A 24,432-nucleotide genomic window follows, 5' to 3' on the forward strand; every position below is an offset into this window, starting at 1 on the left:
TCTCGAAAATAAAATGTGAAGAAGTAAAAAGTTAAAACATTTTTTTCTTATAGTAATTACTACGTGATGTTAACCTCAAGCCCTAAATTTATGTTCACAAGTCCAATTTAGGCTTATCTGTTTTCCCCAGTGCAATATAAGTTCCATGAGGGCAGGGGCCTGGAGCATAGTGAGCAGTAAATATGTGTTGAATGAAGGAATGAAATTCTGTAATTTACTTCTTATGACTTTTAAAAAAGTCATCTTTACCCACATGACTGCCATATATGTCTTCTGTCCTTATATTGCTCCTGAACTTCTCTGTCTTCCACTGTTTGGTGGGCATCTTTGCTGAGATGTTTTATTGTCACCTCATACTGAATCATGTATAACACCAAACTTCTATCCTCATTGAAAATAATAGTCTTTTTCTTTGTACTTCCTTATTTGTTTTAACTAAATCTAAATTTAGCTAACCAAAGGTCAAAACTTAGGAGTAATCTTTGGCTCTTTCTACCTGTTTGTTTTTTCTGCTCTCACACTGTATAAATTTGTTTCTTTCCATTTCTTCTGCTGCCATTCTAATGTACCTAACCCTTCACCTCATTGCTGACCTGCTTCTGTTGCACTTTTACTGTTTTCTTACACCTGCAGAGTCTGTTTCACGCTTTGTCATATCAGTCTTCTAAAAACATATGTCTGTATGCACACATATGTTTATTGCAGCACTATTCACAATAGCAAAGACTTGGAACCAACCAAAATGCCCATCAGTGGTAGACTAGATAAAGAAAATGTGGCACATATACACCGTGGAATACTGTGCAGCCATAAAAAAGGGTGAGTTCATGTTCTTTGCAGGGACATGGATGAAGCTGGAAACCGTCATTCTTAGCAAACTAACACAGGAACAGAAAACCAGACACCGCATGTTCTCACTCGTAAGTGGGAGCAGGGAGGGGAACATCACACACTGGGGCTGTCGGGGGGTGGGGGAATAGGGGAAGGATAGCATTAGGAGAAATAGCTAATGTAGAGTATGGGTTGATGGGTGCAGCAAACTGCCGTGGCACGTGTATGTCTATGTAACAAATTTGCATGTTCTGCACATATATCCCAGAACTTAAAGTGTAATAACAAAAATGTGTGTCTCTTATTTTGCTTCTTTTATTACCTCTAAAATGATCCTCAGCAGAAGGATCCCATTCCTTTCACATCCCTTTTTTTCCTAACCAAATCTTTCTACTTCCTAGTTTTTCTGTGTTTGCTAAATTCAGCACCTCCCTCCTCACTGCTCCCCCATTCTTTCTTTTCATCTCTACTTACCAAGGCCCACCTTCAGTTCTCTATAATCTATAATAGTTAGTTCTCCCAAATCATACCCTTTTTTTTTGAGAGACAAGGTCTTGTTCTGTCATCCAGGCTGGAGGGCAGTGCTCCTGGGCTCAAGTGATCCTCCCACCTCAGCCTCCCAAGTGGCAGGGACCACAGGCCAGGGTGCCCAGCCAATTTTTAAATTTTTTGTAGAGATGAGGTCTCACTATGTTGCCCAGGCCAGTCTGGAACTCCTGTCCCCAAGAGATCATCTTGCCTTGGCCTCCCAAAGTGCTGGGATTACAGGCATGAACCACTGCACCTGATGCCTATTATCTTCTTTTGAAATGAGTCATCCGCTAATTCACTTCATAAATATCTGCTGAATATTATGTGTTAGGTACTGTGCCCTTCCTTGAGGATATGAAGGTGTGTAAGAATCAGGCCTTGCTTTCCCCTCAGAGGACTTATAACTATGAAGGGAAGACAGCTACGTGCACAGCAATTAGAACTTCATAATAAAAATACAGGCAATATGTGGTGCTGGACTAAGATGTGATCGACTAACTCTTTTGGGGGTTCTAGTGGAAGACACCACAGAAGAGAGGACATTTGGGCAGGTCTGAGAGGTCTAGAGTGAGTAGACCATCTGGGGGAGAAAGGCATTCCAGAAGGAATGAAGAGTTGATGTGCAAAGGCAAAGAATTATGGATTATCATACTTAGTGTATTAATTTCCAATGGCTGTTACAGTGAAGTGCCACAAACTCATGGCATAAAACAATAGAAATTTATTCTTTCATAGTTCTGGGGACTAGAAGCCTGAAATCGAGGCACTGGCAGGGCCACGATCTCTCTGAAGACTCTCAGGGAGGATCTGTTCCATGCCTTTCTCTTCACTTCTGGAGTTGCCAGCAGTCCTTGGCATTTTGGCTTGTAGATGCATCACTTCAGTCTCTGCCTCCATCCCTTCAATCTCACGTGATACTTTCCCTCCCTTTGTGTCTCTGTCTTTTCTCTTAAGGGTACCAGTCATAGTGGATGCACGAGTATGACATCATTGTAACTTTGTTGCATCTGCCAAGACCCTGTTTCCAAATAAGGTCACATTCACAGGGACCCAGGGTTAGGACTTTGACATATCTTTTTGGGGAACACAGTCCAACCCACAGCAGGTGGAGAACTGAATGAAGATGCATGTTGTTGGAACGTAACTTGTGAGGGGTGTAATGGAAGGAAGATTTTAAGGTTATAATGGCCTCTTTTTGTCCCTTCCCAACAATCTCCAGCTTCCGGGTTTATGCTTGACTAGGATAAGCCCTCAGGGCATTCCAGTTTCTGGCCGTGCTGATTGTTTTGAAATGGGCTTATGATTGATTTTAATGGACTCAATCAGAGTGAATCTCAGGACTTTTGTCGGAGATCCCTTTCCTCTGTGGGTGTTTAGAAGGACATATGTTGCCTTCTTTTCTGTGTGGTGAGGCCATAATGCCTAGAACTGTTAGAGTTAGCATTGCTGTTGTGAGGAATTCACCTCAGGTCAGAACAACTCCCAGAAGATGGAGGATGGCAGAGAAATGGAGCTGGAGACCTGATAACTTTCTGAATCTCTGGATCAAAACTTGCCTGAAGGTGTAATTTTTGGTTTGTGAAGTACTGCAGTCCATGTTTTTCTTAAGCCAGTTAGAGTTGGATTTCCTTCCACTTACAGTAGAACAATTCCTAACATACAGAGGGAGGGAGGTAGAGTCAGCTGACTAAGGTTAGTCAGTTAGGGCTTCTGTAACAAATTAACATAGACTTTACCTCTATGAAAGGTTCCCAAGATGGGCAGATGCTTTTTATTTACCACAGTATAGAGGAGAGGTACGTATGTAGGAGAAAAAGGAGAGTGTGTTTATGATCAAAACAGTTTTGATCATATAAATGTGATTAAGTGATTTAATACATTTGTAGGATATTTTTATCTTAAGAAATACGAAGTGAGTACCTAGTGTTATGATTGAACAGAAATCTTACACTGGTTTTTCTTTTTAGTACAATCATATTTCCAAAACTGTAATGAAACTATAGTTGTACTTTTTGAAATACTTGTGTCTGGAAATTGATCAGCCATTAACTTACTATGAAACTTGTTTCCCACTTAAATAATACTGTACTATTTTCTGTGAATTCCCAGATGCATTTTGGCAAGTGACTTCCATCTGTATACTATGTACTATTCTCATCTTTCATTTCATTAGTTTGTTCCTTCCATTTTCCCTTTTCTTTCTATACTTTCAAACTGCTCTGTTATTATTAATGTGACTTCCTTCTTATGATGGCTTTCTTATATTTGTCTTGCTTTTTTTCCACTTTTCATTTTCTTTATGTCATATCTCTTTAACTGCTTTTCTTTTTATCACTGAGACCATGGTTCGATATCCTTTCAATTAAAACATTAAAAAAGTTTTTTTTTTCTTTTTCTGCTAGTGGATTGATCTTCGAGTATTTGAGACAGGGGCTTACCCTGTCACCTGTGCTGAAGTGCAGTGGTGCAATTGCTGCTCACTGCAGCCTCGACCATCTTGAGCCTCGGGGCTCAAGTGCCTCCCACCTCAGCCTCTTGAGTAGCTAGAACTGCAGGTGCGCACCACCATGCCTGGCTAATTTTTTGATTTTGTAGAGACGAGGTCTCACTATGTCGCCCAGGCTGATCTCGAACTCCTGGGTTCAAGCAATCCTCTCATCTTGGCCTGCCAAAGTCTGGGATTACAGATGAAAGCCACCATGCTTGGACCCTTTAAATTTTTAATTCTTAAGTTTTCAGTTTTTTTCAGTTTACGTTTTGGGTGGACTTCAGTTCTAGCTATTTGTTTACATGCTTACCTATTGAGAATTTTCTGTTTTTCACTTGGAGAAGTTAATTTTAGTAATGGGTGAATTTCCTTTTTTTTTTTTTTTTTTTGGAATTTGACATTAAGAGTATACAATTATTAAATGAATGAATTTTCCAATTAATTTCTCTTGGTCCTTTTTGTATTCTAAGAATTTTTTGATTGGCTTACTAATAAGCCAGTAAACATTAGGGGCTGGAATTCTGTCAGTTGCTGTTAAGAGTCACATAAGTAACCTCCCTTGACCTGTGTTTTCTAAATTTTTAAATTCACAGATCCTTTCACAAAAATGTATACTCTTATGGACTCTCGTAGGAATTAAAAAATAATAATCCTTTAAAAAATGTATCCTGTTTTTAAGATAATTTTAAATAAAGTAAAAGTAGTTTGTTAGTAAAGATTACAATGTATATTTTAAATATAATTTATAATGATATTCAAAGGAAAATTTATGTGATATATATATATATATATAATATATATATATATATTTTTTTTTTTTTTTTGAGAGGTCTGTCCCAGGCTGGATAATACGGCCATTCACTGCAACCTCCGGTTCATCCATCTCTGCGGGACTACAGGCGCCCACCACCACGCCCGGCTAATTTTTTGTATTTTTTAGTAGAGACAGGGTTTCACCGTGGTCTCAATCTCCTGACCTCGTGATCTGCCCGCCTCGGCCTCCCAAAGTGCTGGGATTACAAGCGTGGGCCACTGCGCCCGGCCGGTGCATATATTGTTTTATGTACTTTAATTATGTAAGGAAAAGCATGAGTTGTAGACAAAAAAAAGACATTAAATTTTGGGATAAAATGTATATTAAAATAGAGATTGAGTTTAACTGTGTTTTGTGCTATTAAAAATAGTTTTCCTGTCCTAATGTTTGATATTCATAAATATGTGCTTTCACAATTATTTTTTAGAATTTTTTTGCGTGTTTTGATTCTGAATGATAAAATGATAGCAATTTTCAGCTATTTGTAACCATTTCTCTGCAAATAGCACATTTCCTATTTGGATAGTTTTTCTCTAAATTGAATGAAAAGGCCAACCTGGCAATAATTGTCACTCAGTTTTCCCTTTTGAACACTCTTTTTGAAGTACTGGAGATATCTTATCAAGGATTTTGATCAGAAGGTTTGGCAAAGATGGCCTTGAGACAGATCTGCAGAATTAGATTCATTTTATGCCTTCTCATAACTTATATATAAATATCATTGTGTCTTATGCTTCTCTTTTGATAGATGCCGTGACTGTCTTTTAATGGGAGCAGTATTTGGACAACTCTTTGAGAAACACTGACCAATACTGACAAAATGTATAACTCATTTCTTTGAAGTGATGATATGTTTAGTAAGCTGGTTCAGTCTCTGAACTAACTATAACTTCATATTAATATGAAATATTTGAAGCCTATGGAAGAGATGCAAGGAATATCTCTGTACTTGCAACCTGGTTTTTCTGAATTTTCTTCATATTAATGTTATTCTAAAAAATAAAATGTTACAGATACTGACCAAGGTCCCCGTGTTACCACCCCTTCTTAATCCTGTTCACCATACCCTTTCCCCAGAGGTAACTAGTATGGTGAAGTTGATGTTTATTATTTCTCTTACATGTTTCTACTCTTATTACAGAGAGTACAGAGAGATATTTCTGCAAACAATATCTTGTTCCCAAAAACATGTAGCATTTTTTAATCTTGAGATGAGATATGCTGGAGATTTATCTGTTGATAAATGTAGTTCTAGCGGATTCATAGTTAATATTAATTCAGAAGGATTCCAGTTTACTTACCCATTTTCCTGCTGATGGGCATTTAGAGTTTTCCAACTTTTGCTGTTACAAACAGTACTGCAATTACATTTTTTTTTTTTTTTTTTGTGACAGGGTCTCACTCTATCACCCAGGCTAGAGTGCAGTGATGCAATCACCGCTCACTGCAGCCCTGACCTTCAGGGCTTAGGTGATCCTCCCACCTCATCCTCTGGAATAGCTGAGACTACAGGCATGCACCACCACACCCAGCTAATGTTTTGTGTTTTTAGTAGAGACCAGGCTTCACTATGTTGCCCGGGCTGATCTTGAACTCTTGGCCTAAGCAATTTGCCTGCCTGGGGCTCTCAGAATGCTGGGATTACAGGTGTGAGCCACCGTGCCCAGCCCAATTAACATTCTTTACCTATCTCTTTATGCATACATGTGTGATTTTTCTCTAGGGTAGTGATCTTCAGTCTTTTGAAGCACCTCCAAAATAACTGAAATTCTTTTTACTTCCTTGCTTTCAGGTTGACATGCAGTTGACACATATTATTTTTCAAAAAAAATGAATTTATAGAGTTGAAGAGATACAGTTTCTGTATGTTATAAATAGAGCTGCCGAAAAAAATCCCCATTATACAGTATTATTTTAAAAATATATATTGAGTAGAATCCAAATTCCATAGCAGTTTAATAACCATTCTCATTTTAAAAAATACATGAGGCCAGGCATGATGACTCACACCATAATCCCAGCACTTCGGGAGGCTGAGGTGAGAGGATTGCTTAAGCCCGGGAGTTTGAGACCAGTCTAGGCAACATAGTGAGACCCCATCTCTATAAAAAAAATTAAAAATTGCAGGGCATGATAGCACATAACTGTAGTCTTAGCTACTTGGGAAGCTGAGGTGGGAGGGTCACTTGAGCCCAGCAGTTTGAGGCTGCAGTGAGCTAAGCTCACACTACTGCATTCTATCCTGCATGACAGAGACTTTGTCTCTTAAAAAAAAAAAACCAAAAAACAAAAAAACCAAAACCCATATGTAGTAAATGTTATTATTCTTTTCCTTTATGGCTTATCCTTTTTGTGTTGTATTGTAAAATTCCTTTCCTTTACTGACCTTGTAAATATACTCTTCTATATTTTACTTCCTTAAAATTTAAAATTTTTGCTTTATTTCATTCTGATCTTTTATCCACCTGTAACTTGTTTCTGTGAATGATTTGTTATATTGACCTAATTTAATTATCTTTATATGGTAAGCGGTTGTTGCAGTTCCATTTATAGAACAGTTTTGCCCCTGCTCCCCATTTGAATTGAATTGTGCTATAATCATTTAAAACTTCAGACTTGTCTTGATTGTTCTTAACTCTTGGCTCCTCTAATTTCAACAAAAATCCCTGTTGATATTTTGTTTAGAATTTCACCTGATGTTGAGATAAGCCTGGGGAAATCTGTCATCTTTATAATAGAGGGTCTTTCCATCCTTCGCATCCTTCTGGAGAGATGCTTTATATTTCTAGTTATTTAGGTTTCTTACATCTTTCAGTAAATTCTTATAGCTTTTTTCAAATGATCTGACACACTTTTATTAGCTTTACTACTCGACAGAGAATTTTGTTATTACTAGAAACTAATTGATTACTATAGTACCTAGGAATGGATTTTAAAATTATTATTATTGCACTGAGTAATATTTAGCTCATGAGTATCTGTATTTATCTGGGTACCTCTCTGATGTCTAGTAAACTTATTCACCTGTCTGGATCTAGGCAGGAGGTTGACTGGGCTCAGCTGGTGGGGATGGGGGTGTCACAGCTGTCACATCTCTTTGTACCAGAGGCTGGCTGAGCCTCACCATCATGGTGATGGCAGAAGTGCAAAGGCAGAATTGATTTCCTTGTATTTTGAATTTGTATGTCTATGAATCCTTCCTAAGCTCTTGTAGTACTGGTAGCTTGTGCGTGGATTCTCTTGTTCCCCATGTTGATAGTCATACTGCCAATAAGTTGTGACAGTTTACTTCTAAACTGTATACACCTTCTTTCTTTTTCTTGTGTAATTAATGAGCTAGTTCATGTTGTTGAATATTATCATTGTAGGACGTTGTTGAATGGTCTTGATCCTGACTTTGAAAAGAATCCTATGGAATAGTTCCCTGCACATAGAAGGTGGCCTGTGATCCTATTGATTTTTGTCTTTTTATCTGTTAATGTGGTAAATTACACTTATATACTTTTTAATTGTTAGACCATCTTTGTATTCCTGAGTTGAACCCATTTTGGCCATGATATGTTTTTTAATACAGATTTTTATATTTGATTTGCCAATACTTTTTTTTGAGTTTTTTTTTTTTTTTTTTTTTTTTGAGATGGAGTCTTGCCCTGTTGTCCAGGCTGGAGTGCAATGGTGCGATCTTGGCTCACTGCAACCTCTGCCTCCTGGGTTCAAGCGATTCTCCTGCCTCAGCCTCCCAAGTAGCTGGGATTACAGGTGCCTGCCACCATACCTGGCTTATTTTTGTATTTTTAGTAGAGACGGGGTTTCACCATGTTGGTCAGGCTGGTCTCGAACTCCTGACCTCATAATCCTCCTGCCTTGGCCTCCCAGAGTGCTGGGATTACAGGCATGAGCCACCGCACCCGGCCTGAATTTTTGAACTGTGCTTGTGAGCTTTTCTTTTGGCAAGCATGTCAGATTTTGTCTATTGTTTTATTTTGTCTTCACCGTTGAATGCTCATATAGCTGGGGCTGGAATTTAAGATTGATCATTGTTTTCTTTGAGCAATTTGAATATTTTTTTCAATGTCTTCTGATTTTTATTACTGATGTTTCAAAGTCAGCTGTCAGTCTAATTCATTCATAGGTAATTTTTTTTCTTTCTCTCTTTTTTAGCTTCTTATTCTGGAAAATTTCAAATAAACAAAAATTGAAAGTATAACAAGTCTGACGTGTCTGTCACCAGCTTCAACATTTGCAACTCATAGCCAGTCTTTTTCACTTTTACCACTGCCCCATTCCCATGCCTTCCCCTCCTCCCACCAGCTAGCATAGATTATTTTGAAGCAAATCTCAGGTGCCATTTTGTTTCCTTCTGGTTGTTTTTCTTTTCTTTTTTCTTTTTTTCCTTTTTATTTTTATTTTTATTTTTTTGAGACAGAGTCTTGCTCTTTCACCCATGCTGGATTGCAGTGGTGCGATCTTGACTCACTGCAACCTCTGCTTCCCGGGTTCAAGCGATTCTGGTGCCTCACCTTCCTGAGTAGTTGGAATTACAGTTGTGTGCCACTTTTTTATTTTTAGTAGATATGGGGTTTTCACTATGTTGGCCAGGCTGGTCTCGAATTCCTGGCCTCAAGTGATCTGTCCACCTTGGCCTCCCAAAGTGCTGGGATTACAGGTGTGAGCCACCACACCCAACCATTCTGGTTTTTTATAAGTGCTCTTGCTTTTACTCATAGTCTATCTCTCTGTTATTTTTCCCTTTCCCTTTCTCTTTTGGTTGATTGTATTAATGTAGTATTACTATGATGTGCCCAAATGTGGATTTATTTTTATTTTGCTCAGTGTATGTGCTTTCTTTATCTGAGGATTCAAGTCTGTCATCATTTCTGGGAAATTCTCAGGTATTCTCTTTTTAAAGCTTCCTTTACATTTTATTTGTTATCTTCTCTTAGTATGACTCTTAGACAGACACATGTCGCCTATTCTTTTTATTCTGTTTACTTTCTACTTCTCATAATTTTTATCTATTTCCCTCTGTTGCATTCAGGATAATTTCCTCAGATCTGTTCTCTAGTTCACAAATTCTCACTTTAACTGTATCTAATTTGTGGTGTAACTTGTTAAATTTTCATTTTCAGTGATTGTATTTTTAATTTCTTGAGGTTTTATCTTTTATTAATAAAGCTGGCTGCTTATGTTCATAGTGTTATTTTTTGATACTTTTGATCCTATTGTGCCTTTAAGCAATTTAAATTAATTAATTAATTTTTTGAGACCCAGTCTTCTTGTTGCCCAGGCTGGAGTGCAGTGGCATGATCTCGGCTCACTGCAACCTCCACCTCCCAGGTTTAAGCAGTTCTCTACCTTAGCCTCCTGAGTAGCTGGGATTACAGGTGCGTGCCACCACACCCAGCTAATTTTTGTATTTTTAGTAGAGACAGGGTTTCACCATGTTGGCCAGGCTGGTCTCTAACTCCTGACCTCAGGTGATCCACCCACCTTGGCCTCCCAAAATGCTGGGATTACAGGCATGAGCCACCGTGCCTGGCCTTCCTTTTTTGTTTGTTTGTTTTGAGATAGGGTGTCACTCTGTCACGAGGAGAACCTACATTTAAAGGCTGAACAAAGGAACATATACTGGCCAAGGAGATTGAGATGCCCCATAGTCTCATGAAGATTGTACCAAGAGATGGATAAAGCTAGATCCCTGTAAAAGGTCCTCAGATGAGACTGGAAACACTGTTTTAGTGGCCTGCGTCGGCCTCCCAAAGTTAAATTTATGTTCTTTGTTGGATTGTTCTAGTAACTGAACTTTATAGGGTCTAATGCTGTTAGTTTGCTGATTTTTGTTCATAGTACATTGCTTCAATTTTGTTGAAAATTTGAGTTTCTCTTCAGTGAGACTTTATCAATGGACATATGTCTCTAGAGAGAGTTTGTAATTACTTCTACTAGATATCTTTGGGGGTATTCTGACCTAGGGCTACTTTCTATGTTAATTTTATTTTCTTATGGGTACCTAGAACCTAAGTGAGGGTAGTATGTATTAGAACTCAAATGGGTGTGGGACTCGTTATGAAGTCATTGGGAGGGATTTTCTCCTGCCTTGATCTATGCTGAAACTGCTTTCTTGTTGCTTTTCTGTGCCTAAGAGCTGGGTTTGGTTTTTAAAAGCTCTTTAAGGGTTCCACCCTTCTTGAAGGGCTCTCGATTCCAACTCCCTGCCTTACATGGACCTAGGCCTCAGTGTCTTCCTTTTGAGCATTTAGATCCAGATTATTTTATAGAAGATGATATGCTCTTGGATCATGGGGATTGACAGCCTCTCACAGGACACTGTGGAGTTGGCTAACATGTTCCCTGCTCTGATTTTCAGGTCTCTATTTTTGGCCTTTACTGATTTCTCTTACTTTTTTTCAGGTTCAGCTGGCAGTTAAAATGATGTTACGTTGCAGATTGCATTTATTTCTTGATTTTAACGTAGTGAAATGTGTTGATTTTTTTTCCCTTTTTGTGTCTTATTGAAATCTTTCCCTATCCCAAGATCGTGGAGATATTCTTCTGTATTGTCTTCTGGACATTTCATTGTTTTGTCTTTCACACTTAAATCTACAGTCCACCTAGAGAAAGAGGTGTGTGTGTGTGGTGCGAGGTTTAGAGTCACATTTATTTGCTTTATGCATATTCAGATTCACATTTATTAGAGTCACATTTATTTGCTTTATGCATATCCAGTCCCATTTTTTGAGAAGACCTTTCTTTTCCCAGTGCTCTGTAGTGCTGCATCTGTTATCAATCAGGTGTTTATGTATATATGATCTGTTTCTGGACTTTCTGTTCTATTCCTTTGGTCCGTTTGTCTGTCCTTATGCCAGTAATACTGCACTATCTTAATTAGTATGGATTTATGTTAAGTCACCTTACTTTATTCTTGTTCTTTTGCAAGTTTGTTTTGGCTCTTCTTGGTCCTTGGCATTTCCATATGGATTTTAGAATCACCTTGTTCATTTTTGACAAGAAGAATATCTTGAGAATATGATTAGGTTGGTAATGAACCTATAACTCAGTTCGAAGTGAATTGACAGCTTTTATAATGTTGAGTCTTCCGAACCACAAACATGGTGTATACCTTTATTTATTTAAATCTTTTCCAATTTGTCTTAATGCTTTATAATTTTCTATTCAGAGGTCTTGTAGATCTCTTTCCAAGATATTTGATGTTTTTTTTTTTTTTGAGATGGAGTCTCGCTCTGTTGCCCAGGCTGGAGTGCAGTGGCGTGATCTTGGCTCACCGCAACCTCTGCCTCCTGAGTTCAAGCAATTCTCCTGCCTCAGACTCCCAAGTAGCTGGGATTACGGGTGTGTGCCACCATGCCAGGCTAATTTTTGTATTTTTATTAGAGATGGTGTTTCACCATGTTGGCCGGGTTGGTCTCGAACTCCTGACCTCAAGTGATCTGCTTGCCTCGGCCTCCAAATGTGCTGGCATTACAGGGTGAGCCACAGATATTTGATGTTTTTTATACTTTTGTGAATTGTATCTTAAAATTTTTTTTTTGAACAAGGTCTGGTTTTATTTTTTGTCAGAATCTTTTAAAATATAAAACAGATAAAACACATCTCAACCCTGCAATCTGCCAGCATGCCTTGTTTCTACAGGATGCATGCTAGACCATGAGACTATGTAGCAAAGGGTCTTTAAGAGAATTTGGTTGGGAGACATAGAAAAAAACAGATCTCAGAAGCCTGGGCTAGCCCAAAAGCTGAGCTACATCCCTGAACACTACAGCAGTCCTTGTTTTTTCAGATCCTCATATGTCTTCTTATTCACAACATTCCCACTTGAGTCTTCATATTCTTCCTCAGTGTCAGGCTGCCATCATTCTGAAGCCTTCTGCAATTTGAGTTTGGCCCACAAGGAGACAGTATCTTCAATCTGTGTCACATTAGCAAAGTGAGCAGTGTTTGGGATGCCCAAACACCTCATGCCATGAGCATGATGCTATTGAGCAAAGTGTCACTGGAAGGCTTTGGGCCCTTGGTAGGTGTAGTTTCCACAGATCTCACAGTTATAGTTGATATTTAGGCCATGAAGCTTATATAGCCAGTAGGAAATGTGTTTGCCATCCCAGCCAAGTGGCAGGTTTTTGGGGTTGTAAATGATCTCGTTCTTTTCATCTTCACTCTCACTGTCACTGATCTGCGCTTCTTGCTCTTCTCCTGTCCTTGCTTGCGTGCACTGTACATTTTCATGAGTGAGATGTTGCTGTTGCCCGAGAGTCAGAGTATTCATAGATCTGGGCTTCCAGAAAAGCAATGTCTTTGTTCCTCTCAGTGTCTCGCTTGGTGCCCTTTGATTTGGGATTTTTGGCAAACAAAGAGTTATCAAGTGACTCCAGGGACTTTCCTTTGGTGCTGAATAGTCTCTGGGCTTGCTCTTCTACGGTCTGCCACATTTCAAGCCTAAAGCTAAGAGAGCAGATTTCAATCTGTCCAAACCCAGAGAGGCCAACTCCTCCCAGGAGGAGAATGCGGGGAGGTCAAGATGGGCTCCAGCATGGGTCAGAGCACTGCTTGTCTCTTTCAGCCATCCAGGAAGGTCCCATTCTCCCATTTCTTCTCAATCTCAGCCTGAATCTTCCCAAAAAGTTCATTCTGATCTTGGAGAGGCTTCACTCTATCTGTGTAATCCTGAAGTTACTCAAGCAGCATCTCTAGGTATCTCTTATACTCTGCATTCTTCCTTTCTTTAGGAATGTCAAATAATTTGTCAAAGATGGACAGGTATGTGATATAATCCAGCTTCTCAGATGCCTTCAGGTTAATGTACTTGAGGTACATTCGCGGAGATCGAGGTAACGACCATATCTTTCTTCATCTGTGAACTCCACCAAGTTTTGTGCCTCTTCACTTGGATTCTCTGAGCCTAGGAGCTCCTCAAATTCCACTGACGTTGGCACACAGATCTCGTTTGGGTGCTTCTGGTGGAATTCCTTTGTTTACTCGAGTCTATTATGGAATTCAGCAAACTCATTGGGTCCTGAAATGACATTGATTTCCTCCTTTCGTAATCCATCTTTATCATCATAGAGATCCCTCAGGTTCCCACTGACCTCCATATACCTATCTTGCATGGCCTGAGTGCGGTGATCAGAATTGATCTGGTCCCGGAGCGTGGACCTCTTAGTGAGCATCTGTTTGGCCATGACGTCCATGAGCGTTTCCTTCTCCTCATGATAGTGCTGCTGCTGCTCCAGTATTGTCTCCATCTTCCTTTAGCCACAGCCTCTCTTAAAAATTTTATGATTAGTTGTTTGCTGCTGGTTAAAGGAAATGCAGTGGACTTTTTGCACCTTTCCTAAAGTATTTTATTGATTCTAATAATTATCTGCAGATATTAGCTCTCTGGGGGAAAACAAAACAAAACAAAACAAACCATTCTTTGATCCCCTGTGGCTTCTCCAAATGTGGCCTCATTTCTATGTTTCATTTTACAACAAAACTCCTGCAAATGAAATTGTTCTCTTGTTAACATCTCCTACTTCCTCACTTCCAATTTTCTCTTTACTTATGGCTGCCAGAGATCATAGGAGCAGCAGTGTCCACAGCTTGTCAAATCCAATGGTTAATTCTCTGGCCTTGTCTTACTAAACTTCATAACGTTTCACTGCTTCCTTTTTGAAAACTTGCTTCTGGATTTCTGGGACTCCATCCTCTCTCTCTTTTTTGCCATGCTTGACTGACTGCTCATTTGCAGACTTTGTCTTCTTCTGGCTTCTAAAAGTTAGAGTTCTTCTGGGCACTTGCTGTGCCTCTGCACTCAATTGTCTTCTGTATCTGTACCTGAAACTCAGATGTTCTTCAGTTCTACAGTATTCTCTGGGGACTTCGAATACTGTAACATTGAACTTTTGATTTTTACTCCAAGCCTGTTTGACTCTCAGTTTTCTTAGCATTTGTATGAGACCACTCAGGCTAGAAACCTGGGTGTTTTCTTTATTCCCATTTACTCACTTGCAAACTATTATTAAATCTTGTCTGTTCAACCCCCAAAACTTATCTGACTATCTGCTGGTATTCTTTTTTCTTCATTTGTGGGTAGAAGCAAGATTGTGTAGGTCTTTGTAGTCTTAAATAACCATAAAAAATTTCTGGAAAGTGTAAGGTTGTATGCAAATAAAAGGTATCAGATGGCTAAGAGGAGTGGAGTTAAATATCAGGATCCTTAAACTTCTTTTCTTTATCTTTGCCCATTGCCTTTTCTTTTCTTTCATTGCTATATATTTACGTGGACTCTTTCAAAGAGATTATAGTTACAGAGACCTGATAGCCAACAGGTTGAATGTAAGCCGTATTTATGCTTGTTTTTGCCTAATATTCAGGGCCCTGTGAGAGATTCTGGTTGTTGAATATACAAGAAGGGTTGAGAGCATATTCTAGATAGGGGAATGTGTGTGTGTGTGTGTGTGTGTGTGTGTGTGTGTGTGTGTGTCCGTCCGTCCTCCGGGCAGGGAGGGGGAATATGGTAGGAGCAAAAGCACAGGAGAGGTAAGAGTGGGCACTGAGTGTCTGGGGGACCATGAGAATTGGCTTCACAGGTGAGAGGAGAAGGATTGACATTCTTAATAGTTAGAATGTCAGGAACAGGAAGAGTTCAGACTTCATTCCACAGTCTGTGCAGAGTTATTCTAAATATTGACAAGGGTAGTGACATGGTGACATTGGTGCTTTAGGAATGTTGTTCTGCTGCAGGTGCTTAGTAGGCTTTGTGGTCTCAGAAGCTGCTGAAGGTAGCCAGAGGTGTTGGCAATAAGACTACCATGAATTGTTTTTGAGCTTGGGGTAGAGTGGGAATGGAGATGAAGGAATACATCTAAGGAAGTCTTTGATGGCAGTTATATCATAAATTGTTCATACATGTGATGAATGGGATATCAAGTACAGGAAGAAACTAACAAAACTCACACCAACATTTTACGCATGGGAGAATGGGGCTATTTCATCATTTCAGGTGGACTATAGTTGAATGGGAAGAGATAATTCTGCCATAAGATCAGGGTTGAGTTTTGTTGGTTCTGGAACTCAGTTTTTGCTGTTGTACTGTCGAGAGAGAGAGAGAGAGAGAAAGAGAGAGAAAGGGAGAGAGAGAGAGAGATGCTGACGCACGCACACACACACACAAATAACTAATATATGAAAATACATATATATGTGGGTATATATATTATTTATATATAATATATACTATAATTATAGATAATATATAATTATCTATAATTATGTAAAATATATATTATAATTTTATGTTATCCATAATTACAATTATATAAAATATATAATTATATATGTATTATAGATTATATATTATATATAATTTAATATATATAATAAATATATATACATATGTAGGTACCTTTGTGTGTGTGTGTGTGTGTGTATAATTAAAAAAAATTTTTTTAGTGATAGGGTCTCACTCTGCCACCAGGCTGGAGTGCAGTGGCATGATCATAGCTCAGTGCAGCCTTGACTTCCTGTTCTCAGGTGATCCTTCCACCTCAGCCTCCTGAGTAGCTAGGACGGCAGGTGTGTGCCATACCACACCTGGCTAAATTTTTTTTTTTTTTTGTAGAGATGGGGGTCTCACGATGTTGCCTAGGCTAGTTTTGAACTACTAGGCTTAAGTGATCCATCTGCATCAGCCTCCCATAGTGTTTGGGATTACAGGTGTGAGTCACTGTGCCCAACCTATTTTTATTTTTTGTAGAGATAGGGTCTCGCTGTGTTGCCTAGGCTGGCCTCAAGCGATCCTCCCAGCTCAGCCTCCCAAAGTGCTGGGATTGCAGGCATGAGCCAGTCTGGCTAGCCTGAGTTTTTATTTCTATTTAGAAAAACATGAACAACCTTTATATGGCTGCTGTAAACCAATGGACTTTCTTTGTTCTTGAACCAAGCTAGGCATCCACACGGCACTTATTCATCTGAGGGGGTAGAGTCAGTGTTCAGATGTCTTTGAAAGAAAGGTCCACCTGCAGTTCTCTAGCTTCTGAAATGTTTTTTTTTTCCCATACTGTCATGGATACACATGAGATTGTTCTGGACTTCCTTTATAGTAAACTTTGCTCTTAATAAGAGCTTGAAAATTTTTGTTGTTGCAAAACTGTGTTAGAGCTGATACTTTATTTATTAGGCAACAAATGTTACTTGAATATCTACGATGTTTTAGGCACCGGCGAAAAAGAGGTGAATGAGATATATTCTTGAGAAAATCTTGGTAGCGTAGTGGGCAGATTATTCTCTATAACAGTAATAATCAAACCACATGATAAGTTTACCATGGAGAAGGCATTAATTAGCTTAGCACTGAAAACTTGGGGCACAGGTTCCCAGAGCTCCAAGGGACATTTGAAGTGAGATCTGAAAGGTTGGTTAGGAGAAAATAAGTTATTCTAGACAGAGAAGTCAGGCTGTGCTGAGGCACGAAGACTTAATGCAGGTGAGTTGAGGAAGAAATACATAGTCAATATTGCCACAATATGGTCTGCTCAGTCTGGGGAGCAGTGGCTAGTGATGGAGCAGGAGGGGTAAGGTGGGGTTGGATTGTCACAGACCTTGCATGTTGTGCTAAGGCATGCAGAGGTTTCCAGGCAGGTTTTGACATGATCAGATTGCCCTTTATAACATTATAGAGAAGATGACAGGTGGCTCTGCAAAGAACTGTCCAGACGGGGGAGCTGAGCTGAGCCACAGTTAAGAGACTGTTGCAGTAGACTAGACTAGGAGGAGGAGAATTTGAATTAGAGCATTGGCGTTAGCAGGGGGATCAAAGAGGGAAAAAGATGAGATTGGTTTGTAGGCTGAATGAATGGAGGTGAAAGTGAAGAGAGTCAATAATTTTTGGAAGATAGGGTAGATGACAAAGTTGTTTAAAGAAAGCATAAAAGAAGGGGATTTAATGACTTAAATTTTTGATATAGGGAATATAAGTCTGAAACATGGGTCTAGCCTTGAGCTGAAAATACAGCTTGGGCAGTTAGCAACATAGAGATGGTAGATGAAGCCATGGATGCAGATGGAATTACCTGTAGGAGTATCATGGAGACCTTGATTCAGCCAGGACAATTTCAGGGACAGCCCAGGATTTGAGCAAAGGACTTGTCCGTTGCTTTTATTGAGTCTTTCAAGGTTGATGATTTATTATTATTTAAAAATATGAGGGAGCCATATTATTTTATGGTTGTTTTAATTATCATTGTGGATGGGTATAGTAGAATCTCCTAAATATTAAAACATATAGCATTCATTTATAATGTTTACATCATTTATAATGGTTGTAGCTTTATTATTATTTTTAATAATTAGGACAAATGCTTAATATTTTACATTTTAGATCACTAGTATGAGTCAATATTCATGATGAATCTTTTTCTTTGTATTTCTTTTGAATTTAATAAATTAGATCAAAATTTTCTGATAGAGACGAAACTTTGGAATGCAGAAATATTTTTAGTATTGGTGCCAAAAATTTAAGTCACTTACTTTAACACTTAGAAATTACAAGATCGTGTATGGAAAGTTTGTTATTGGTTTGGTGTATTAGGATCATTTGTGGAGCTTTTAAAGACACCAGTGCAGTGCTGGATTCCACCCAAGAGGGGTTTGTGTTAGGGCCACATCATTTGTATTTTTTAAAGCTCTGTGGATATTTTGATGTTAATCTGAGAACCCTGTATCAGGGGTTTGGGTAGGGGCTTTGTTAGCATATTTTGTGTCTTGCTTATATAGTTAACTTTTTTGTTTAAAGCTGTTAAAGCAAAGGCCAGAATACCAGCAGGTTAGCGATTTGGTAATCACAGTGAGACCATTTGAATTTTCATGTGAATTTAAACTATAAAACAAAATTCAATAGCAGTTCAGTCTGGGCTTGTATCATTAGAGGGCTGGTTAAATAAAATATGACATGTTCACAGAGCAGAGTACTATGTAGCTATAAAAGGGAAGGAGGAATAGCTATATACCACTGTGGGGGAGAATATATTGTTAAATGAAAAAAAAACCCACTGTAGCAGAACAGTGGTATTGTACACTATCATCTTTTAAAGAAAGGGGATCTACAAATCTATAAATATACATTGTTGTGCATATATATAAACACACCAATGGAATGATAAACCAAAAAGTATAAAAATGATTAAGGAGAGAGAGGGAATGGGGTGGATAAAACAGGGATGGAGGCTAGACTTCTGAATGTACTTTATTTTGTGGATTACGTTTAGAACCATGCCAATGCTTTACCATATTATAAAATAAAAATAAATTAAAATGAGAGAAAAAGGCAATCTCTAAAAATCAAGTACAAATGGAATAAGTGAACCTAAATGTATATTAAGTTTGAGGTTGAAGCACATGATCTTTCAAATGACTTTGAAACATAGTAATTTGATTATACATTTCTAGAGGGACATATTCTCAAGGACAAAGAACTGCAAAAATATTGTAAACGGTTTTTAGTAATCGTATAACTGGTATTATTGGTATTGTTCTGGAAGCATGCATTGTTAAGTAAAACAAATGGATGATTATATTGGATTGGTGCCCTGGATTTTGGTGTGGAAAAGAGGAGATACAAAGGTAGAAACAGAGAAGTTGTTGATTAAGAATCTTGGGATCATAAATTTGAGTTGGAGATGTCCGTATGAACTCATGGTATTTTTTCTTTTTTGAAAATGTATTTTCTGGTTTTCTCTGCTGGAAAATCCCAGAAAGCAACCTAGGTAGCACTGAGCACTTCTCATGCCAGACTCTGTTCTGTAAATACTAATTCCCACTACAAGGAACTTAGTGTACCTTAGAAAAATGGCTTATTTCATGTTGGGGTCAAGAATGCTATAAGATGATCCTGGAACATCTTTTTATATCACAAAACAGGCTACTAGGGAGATTTTCATTTCTGTCAGTGGTAGAATAGCTTTTTCTAAGCCAGTGCTCCAACTGAGAACAACTAGTAGAGAAGCTGGGAAATATTGTTTTAAAAATCTGCTTGAAGGCTTTGGAAAGTGAGCAAGGCAAAGAAGGGACTAGAGAGACCAAAATTTTGGAGAGAAGGTAAACTCAGGGGCGAGGGCCAACTTGTGGTACAGCTTTTCCCTTGGGGGGATTGGCCGATTTGAGATGTGCAGCTAAGAGATTGAGCACAAAGTAATGGCAGAGAGACTGAGATTCTAAGCAGAGTTTTGGTGGTTATGCAGCATCGGGGGACACAGTTGGATTTCAGGGGCTGCAAAGAAAGAAGGGGCACTGGAAAATATCTCAGGCTTTTAGTTGGGAACCCTGAAGGATGGGCTACACCCTGTGCTTAAGGGTGAACTCAAAATAGATCAGCTCTTAGAAAGGCTGAAGCCCAGCTTTCACATGACCTCAATCCCTGATTGGATTAAAGAGTCTGCTCCTAGCTTTATTGTTTGCTAGAAGCAAATGTAAATCTGTGGAGGAAGACAGCATCAAGCATTGCCTCAAGTTATTATTATAATTACTATGTATAATATTTTATAACATGTAATAAATATTTACATATTTATAAAACTTAGTCTGGAATTCAATAAAAAAGAAGACTGAAAATTTAAAAATTGACTGAAAATCAAGAGAGAAAACAGATAATTGAAACAGACTCATAGGGAGGCTTTTATTACAAATGAGATGATATAGACTCAGTTTTCCTGCTCTTCTCTGCTAAGTACAACTCTAAATCTTGGAATTGGTACAAAAGACACCCAAAGGAGAATTCTTGAAGTTTATAAGAAGAAAGTGAACTGACTTGGGATCACAGCATTGGAAGAACAACATAGTCATAGAGCATCTTGCATCCTCCCATCCATTACAAGGCCACCTAGACCCGGTGTTCCCTGACTCTCCCACCTAGCAACAGAGTGCAGGCTAGGTACGTAGGCCCATTCCTCCCCTGAATCAAATGAAAGTCCCCCCGAAAACATCTGGCAAGGCCGACAGCATTGACAAAGGGGATCAGTTGGGAACTCTAGCCCTAATCTTAAACCTATAAGTGGTGAGAGGAAGCACATTCCTTCCTTGCCTGTCCTGAGATGTCCCCTTTCCACTGAGGCAGGTTGGCAGAACTGGTAAGAGAGACCCAACTACAGCTAGCAGTCCAGTTTGAGAAGACTCTTCTTCCCTGTGGATGTGAGATTTTCCTCTTCAGCCCAGAGACACCAGGGCAGGCACTGCCTGCAAAAAGGACATAGCCACAGCAAATGGCCTGGTCTGAGAAATCTTTGGCCATGTGGGCCTGAGCCTTTTCTCCCCTACCCAGAGATATGGGCAGGTAGGTGGAACTGGCAAGAGCAGGTGGCCCATTACAGAAGACCTCTTTGTCTCTGTGGGTTCAAAGCTTGCCTTTTTCTCTCCAGCGATACTGGGGAAGCTAGGAGTAACCTAGGACTACCACACCCTCTTCCACCAAGAGACAACTGGCAGCCTGGCTCGGGGAACTTCTTTACCCTCTCAGGCAGTGCCAGCAGAGACCAGTGGGAGCTCAATGGCACTAGATAAACAAAGCAGGCTAAATAACACTGCAAAGGCTGTGTAAATTAGTCTGCTATTGGAACGATAGCCTAGAAAAGTAGGCCAGGATTCTCGTGCTAAAACTAAACAGGGTGGCTAACTGTTAAAATAAAAGATTTAATAGAAGCCTATGTTAGAGACTTCTAACATAATAGACAAAATGTTCATGATATAGCAAATCACTTGTCATACCATCAACAAAGGAAACCACAAATTGAATCAGAAAAGACAATCAACAGTCACCAATACAAGATGAATCAGATGTTGGAATTTTCTGACAAGGATTTTAAAGCATCCATCATAAAAATGCTTCAAAATCAATTAAAATTATCCTGAAACAAAAGATATAAAAATCTCAGCAAAGAGCCATATAACATTAATTAAAACTAAATAAATGAAATAAAAAAGCACCAAAATGGAAATTTTAGAACTGAAAAACAACAGGAAAAAAAATGCTTACTGGACAGGCTCAATAAAGTGGCAATGACAGAATCAGTAAACTTGAGGAAGGAACTATAGAATTCACTTAATATATTGGAAGAAAGCAAACTGCAAAAAAAATGACTTGTGGGGCAATAACAAAGGACTTAATATTCACGTAATTGGATTTCCAGAGGAAGGGAGAGTAAGTAGGGGTAAAAGAGTGTTTGAAAGAAATAATAGTGGAAATCTTTTTTTTTTTTTTTGACACAGAGTCTCTCTGTCGCCCAGGCTGGAGTGCAGTGGCGCGATCTCGGCTCACTGCAGGCTCCACCCCCCGGGGTTCATGACATTCTCCTGCCTCAGCCTCTCAAGTAGCTGGGACTACAGGCGCCCGCCACCTCGCCTGGCTAATTTTTCGTATTTTTAGTAGAGACAGGGTTTCACTGTGTTAGCCAGGATGGTCTCGATCTCCTGACCTCCTGATCCACCCGCCTCGGCCTCCCAAAGTGCTGGAATTACAGGTGTGAGCCACCGCGCCCGACCAGTAGTGGAAATCTTAACACCTTTGGCAAAAGAAACAAACCTAAGGACCCGAGAAGCTATGCAAACTTCATACAGGATAAACCCAGTGAAACACCAAGATACATTATAATTAAACTCTTGAAACCTAAAGGCAAAGAGAAAGTCTTGAAAGCAGCCAGAGGGAAGTGATGCATTACCTATAGGGAACACCAATTCAAATGGCAGTAGATTTCTCATCTGAAAACATGGAGGCCATCTGAAATGTTGCATTACCTATAGGGAACACCAGTTCATATGACAGTAGATTTCTTGTATGAAAACACGAAGAAGGACAAGACATGATATTTTTCAAGTGCGGAAATAAAAGGACTGTCAATCGTGAATTTCTGTATCTGGTGAAATTGTGCCTCAGGAACTAGAGGAAAATAGAAACATTCTCAGATAATGGATACCTAAAGAATTTGTTGCTAGCAGAACAACCCTTAAAAGTTGGCTAAAGGAAGTTCTTTAAGCTGAAAGGAAATGATAGTAGAAGGAATCTTGGAGCATTAGGAAGGAAGAAGGAACAATGGAAAGACAGAAATATGGGTACATAAAATAATAGACTGTCCCAGGCTGGGTGCAATGGCTCACGCCTGTAATCCCAACACTTTGGGAGACTGAGGTGGGTGGATTACCTGAGGTCAGGAGTTCAACACCAGCCTGACCAACATGGTGAAACCTTGTCTCTACTAAAAAAAAAAAAAAAAAAAAAAAAAAAAAAAAAAAAAAAAAAAAAAAATTAGGTGTGGTGGCAGATGCCTGTAACCCCAGCCACTTGGGAGACTGCGGCAGGAGAATCGCTTGAAGCTGGGAGGCGGAGGTTGCAGTGAGCCGAGATTGCACCATTGCACTCCAGCCTGGGCAATAAGAGTGAAACTCTGTCTTAAAATAATAATAATAATAATAATAATAATAATAATAGACTGTCCCTTTCCTCCCAAGTTTCATCAGTCCTATTTGATGATAGAATAAAAAATATAAAACCATCTAACACTAAAGATGATGATATTTAAATCAAGATAAAGGACTTAAATGGAAGTGAGGTTTCCACACTTTGTTCAAAGTGGTAAAATGTTGTTACTAATAAGCAGATTATTATAAGCCGCATGTTTATATTGCAGTAATTGAAGTAATCACTTAAAAGCTATACAAAAAGATAAACTCAAAAACAATATAAACAAATCAAGCTGGAATCCGTGATGATTAATTTTAGGTATCAACTTGACTGGGTTAAGGAGGACCTAGATAGCTGGTAAAATATTCTTTCTGTGTGTATCTGTGAGGGTGTTTCCAGAAGAGGTTGGCACCTGAATCAGTGAACTGAGTAAAGATTACCCCTGCCTAATATGGGTGGCCACCATCCAATTGTTTGAGGGCGTAGATAGAACAAAAAGGCAACTCTCATTTCTCTTCTGGAGCTGTGACACCTGTCTTCTCCTCTCCTTGGAAATCGGAACTCCAGGCTCTCTGGCCCTCAGACTTCAGGACTAGCACGAGCAGTCTCCCAGGTTCTTGGGCCTTTGGCCTCAGACTGAGTTACACCACCAGCTCCCTTGGTTCTCAGGCTTTGGGCTTGTCCTGCACTGCGCCATCGGCTTCCCTGGCTCTCCAGCTTGCAGACAGCCTATCGTAGGACTTCTCAGCTCCTGTAATTGTGTGAGCCAATTTCCCTAATAAATCCTCTCCTGTATACCCAATTTGTTCTGTTTCTCTGGAGAACCGTAATATAGGACTCTAAAAAATGTTCAAGTGACCTATAGGAAGACAAGAAGAGAAGAATGAAAGACCGAGAACTTAAGCCTTAATGTATTGATAATTAACTTAACCGTAAATGGACTAAATATACCAATCAAAAGACAGAGACTGGCAGAGTGGATGAAGAAACATGACCCAACTATATATTGCTTATAGGAAAGTCACTTCAAATTGAATAATATAGGTAGATAGAAAAGGATACAAAATTATACCATGCAAACATTGATTTAATAAAAAAGCAGAAATGGCTGTATTAATATTTGATAAATTAGACTTCAGAGCAAAGACAACTACCATAGACAAAGAAGGGCATAATGATAAAATGCTACATTAAGGGTTGCCAGGGCACAGGGATAGGAGGTATGCTGATTGTAAAAGGGCAATATGGGGAATCCTTATAGTGTTGAAACTATTCAGTATCTTGACTGTGGAGATAGATCCTTGAATCTATACAGGTGACAGA

General features: G+C 39.0%; 1 protein-coding gene and 1 pseudogene across 5 annotated transcripts in view; one reads left to right on the forward strand and one right to left on the reverse strand.

Moving 5' to 3' along the window:
- Positions 1–24,432, forward strand: part of ATRN (attractin) — a 187,505-nt gene that overhangs the window by 19,745 nt on the left and 143,328 nt on the right. The window lies entirely within an intron of this gene.
- LOC116461433 (splicing factor 3A subunit 3-like) lies at positions 12,216–13,998 on the reverse strand (annotated as a pseudogene).

The sequence above is a fragment of the Hylobates moloch genome, unplaced genomic scaffold, assembly GCF_009828535.3.
Source record: "Hylobates moloch isolate HMO894 unplaced genomic scaffold, HMol_V3 SCAFFOLD_21, whole genome shotgun sequence".
NCBI lineage: Eukaryota > Metazoa > Chordata > Mammalia > Primates > Hylobatidae > Hylobates > Hylobates moloch.